Source organism: Hippocampus comes, unplaced genomic scaffold, assembly GCF_001891065.2.
Source record: "Hippocampus comes isolate QL1 unplaced genomic scaffold, H_comes_QL1_v1.1 scaffold92, whole genome shotgun sequence".
NCBI lineage: Eukaryota > Metazoa > Chordata > Actinopteri > Syngnathiformes > Syngnathidae > Hippocampus > Hippocampus comes.
Genome location: NW_017805379.1, coordinates 124,297 through 128,517, shown reverse-complemented (window position 1 = coordinate 128,517; position 4,221 = coordinate 124,297). Strand labels below are relative to the sequence as shown.

General features: G+C 45.9%; 1 long non-coding RNA gene across 2 annotated transcripts in view; it reads left to right on the top strand.

Moving 5' to 3' along the window:
* Positions 1-4,221, top strand: part of LOC109517420 (uncharacterized) — a 91,587-nt gene that overhangs the window by 86,283 nt on the left and 1,083 nt on the right. The window contains exons 1-2 of one of the 2 annotated variants that reach the window (XR_002168535.1): positions 37-119; positions 218-548. This is a non-coding gene — a long non-coding RNA (uncharacterized LOC109517420). Of the gene's footprint in view, positions 1-36; positions 120-217; positions 549-4,221 lie in introns of those variants that run through there. The other variant, XR_002168534.1, reaches the window with a different exon arrangement.

Here is a 4,221-nt window from a genome sequence, read left to right as displayed (position 1 = left end):
GGGGGGGGGGGGTGAGGGAGAGAGAGAAAGCGAAGGAGAGGCAGTGTAAAGGGGGGGATGCCTCTTGTCTGAAAGCAGCGCGCGGTGACGGGTGCCCTTCGTAGCACTCCTGACAAAAGGTGCTTCAAAGTTTCATTCAAAAAGTCTTCCGCAGGGCAGAGGAGACGCCGAAACTGAAATATTTCATTTGAGGTTCTTTTTTTGTTTGTTTTTGCAGAAGGTGTCAGTTCTGGAGGACGGAGGTGTTCACAGGCGATTCATCTCCACTTCCACTCTCTCGCCGCCGCCCACGTCAGCCCGTCGTCCGTTTGTCAACTCGACATCTTCCTTCCACTCAGACAAGAAGGCGGCCGAGCATTTGCGCTTTCAAGCCGGAGGCAAGTTGAGGGAGGAACAGTCAAGTGGAGCGCTCGGACGATCTGTGAGCTCCCCCCCCCTCCCCACCTACACTGAAGGATGAGTGGGGTCCGCCGTCACTTTAGTTGTCGGTGCACTCCTGGGAAGTGTCCACCTCCAGCATGTCCGTGTTTTTCCTGATACTTTGCAAGGTAGGTCTGCCTACTTAATAGTCAGTGGGGGTGAATTCATGTATGACGTGAGGTTGTGTATTCTCCATCAAAGAAACATAGAGAGGATGCGTCGGGCTCGCTTGTTTTTGTGTGAATCATTCATGGAGGTGGCCAAAAAAAAAAGATGCTGCGGGGTGATGCCCGTCATGTCATGCGTGCTTTTAACAGGTTAAAGTGGCTCTTTTCGTAATGCCCGCCATGACTTGAATCGAGGTCCGACCCTCGGCAACGCGCTCGCTTCTTTTGAGCGCATTTATTGGGCCGTGCATTTTTGATGCTGGCTTGACCCCTAGAAGCCTTTTTTTTTTTCTCCAATACGTGCTCACGCGGCTCGCATCCTTTCCGCGCATCACTGCACACTTTTGACACATCATGGACTATTCTGATTGCATGCAGCTTCAAGCGTTTCACTGTTAATGCAAAAGTGACCAAAACTTTTTTTTTCCCCCCCATGGTCCAAGTTGAGTGTTTTTTTTATTTTTTTTATTTTTGTTTTTGTTTTTTAAACTTTGGAAATACAGAGACAGACCTGCTCCATTTTGTTTTCACATAGACAAGCAACCAGTCCAGAGAACTCCACGCAGGAAATCCGTGGCTGATATTTGAACCCAGAACCTTACACGTGCTAAGCACACATTCACTGTGCTGCCCAGATCAAATTGAGGACAGCGGTTGCCGTGGATAATGAAAAACTCTCTGTCTGTGTTTCCATTGCCATGAACTACTCAACACACAACAACTTTGCATTGTGCAAAAAGAAGGTCATTCATTTTTGGTGATTCATCGAAGCGGTTCATAACTAGGGGTGAATGAGTACCGATACAAGTACTTGTGGAGACTGCCGATACCAGCTACCGATACTCAAGGCAAAAAAAAATAAAAAATCTAACATCAAGTAAATGGAGAGTCTTACCACATGCCGTGACTTCCCAGCGTAGTTTTAAAGATGAGGTTTAGTGAGCGTTTCAGGAGACGCTGGCACATGATCGCTCCACAATTGTTGTGTATGTCCATGTGATGCTTCTTCATGTTGCTGACTTTATTGTTTCATCCAGTGTGACTCATTGAACTCAGCATTCCGGTTTTTGGCATGTGGCATGAAGCCAGAGTACCCTAAGCAAACTCCACACTGGATGGCCCGAGCTGAGATCTAAACCTCAAAACTTGAAGACGCACTACCCACCAGAATATGATTTGAAAATAATAATGATAATAATGGACATCCTCAATTTGCAAAGGAATAAATGAACCACCTCAGTAATGACAACATTCCGAACCTTAAGAATTGTTATGATCAAAATTTTCGATTGTTTGGCCTTGGTGGAGGTCAACTTTGATTGTGCCCAGTCACTCGATTAGCATACAGCAGGGCTCACCAATGTGGTGCCGGTGGGGACCAAGTACCCACCCCCAACCCCAAAAGGACCACATGAGTAGTCCAAGAGCCTGCTCTAAAAATAGCTCACCGGTGATGGAAAATTGTGATTTCCGCAGAATCTTGTAGAAGTCATTATTCAAAAATGTGAACATTGCCATAGATTAAGAAATGTTGCTTATTGAGATTCATGTTTCCTAATGATTGTGAGGACACACCATCTTTGATTAAAATTTGCTGTCGACCAGTGTTTTTAAAGCTAATTTGATCAAATTGGTAATATCAGAAGCGTGTATCAAACTCCAGGTAGCCCCTTTGCAATCGTCAGTATCCAAGTTTGGTGACGTTTAGTAATGCCCTCCGTGTTAATTGTTCACGAACCACAAATTCATCCCTTAGCATTTTTTCTGTGGAACCCTTGGCCAGATATTTGTTGGAAAAACTCACCTACGTGCTGTTTTATCAAGCATTCTCTGCGCCATGCCAACAAGATGCGGCCATCTTTAAAGAAACTGGAGTTAAGATGTTCAATTGAAGTGATCCATCTTGACTGAGAGACAATCTTTGCATGTTGCGGAGGAGCTAAGTTAAGCCCGGGTTGTTAGTGGAAGTGTTCACATGTGCATGTTCATATCCACACCTAGTGATTTTTTTTTTCTCCCCAAAATCAAATCATCTATCATCTTTATGTAATCTTGTCAAATGAGTTCAACTGTTTTGGGATCGGAGTTCGGGAGAGATTTACAGTTTCAACAAAAGACTTTCAGAGACTGAAAAAAAAAAACGGCTCTTGATTCCGGTTGACAGTACGAAACGCTTTCGAATCTTCAAGTGCGTCGGGGTGGGCGTGCACCTGCATGCGCATTCCGCGACGCCGAGAGCGAGCGTGCCTTGTCGGAGCGCGTTAGCATCTGGCCCCCCCCCCTTGTTTGACATGCGGGCGATTATTCACGTGGCAAACGGTTTCACTCTCCACTGATCTGCGGATGTTAGCTTCTATTAGGCGCAAGCCAGCGGGAGTGTTGGGATTTGTTGTCTGAGGTCTGGCATCACTTTTTCTGTCTGCTCTCTTTTTTTTTTTTTTTTTTTAATCTTGTTGTGTTTTTGTTTGAAACGCCTGCGGGCTTGTTGCTGCACAGGTGCGAGCCCGGTCTCGGAAGGATAATAACTCAGGGAAAAAAAAAGCGGTTGGACTGCTGAGCGGCCTTGACAACGACGGCTCGGATTAATCAGGCATGAGAGTGTTCAAATGAGCTGATGAGTGACAAGAGCAATCAATAGCGAGAGAATAACGGAATCCTCGGTACTTCTTCCGGATAGGCCAAAGTCAAATAAGTAATCAGTCGGAGCGATCGCCGGAGGAAGAAAACGATCTTCCCTCCGCCTAGGGCACAGGTGTCAAACTCAAGGCCCGGGGGCCAGATCTGGCCCGCCACATCTTGGTGCGGTGCCAAGTGACGACTTTGAAGTCAGTTGAAAAGCTTCATTTGGACAAAAGTAGTGCTTTAGCTGCCATTTTCGTGGCAGCTACAGACAGTTGTTCGTATTTTTAGGAGGTACTCAATTGCTGAGAAAACCTTTTTTACCCGCACTTGTGCTCATGGCCAAGATGCGCGTAGTTTATCATAAAATCACAAGTGTTCCGCTTCCTGTCAGCAAGCCTATTTTTGGTCCACTATAAGCCTCCAAGCTTTTGCTGTCGCCGTGTTGTGCAACCCACTGACCTGCAAAGAGAAAACACGTTTCTCCGGAGACTTTTCGGATGCCGACTTGCACAAGCTGCTGCGCCTCTGGGATATACAAAAAAAAAAAACATACAAGAGATACTTTTTGTACGCTGCTCACTGCAGGCTGCATTAAAAAAAAAAAAAAAGTGCAACTATTTGAAAATCTGTTGTCTGCCATCATTTTTAATGGCTGCAATCAGTGCTTAGTGGAAAACCGTCTCGAGCAGAAATCCTGTGTAACGGCCACACCCCTACGACAGACAACGAATGTTTCATCGCGGTGAATGCCACGTTCTTTTTTTTTTTTTCTGCGCTTTGAACGGAGCAGATGGCTGATATTCTATTAAAGAAAAACGCCTCCACGTAATTTATTTTTGATGGGAAAATATTTCTTGCCGCCATGAATAAAACATGGCGGCTTGGCGACAGTAACATGCGAGAGGCAAGGTGACGGTGAAGTTATTTACTACTTGCAAATCGGGGTGTTCGGGGGGGGGGAGGGGGCGGCTTATGGCGACGTGGGTGTCCAGGTTATTTATTTTTGGCCGAC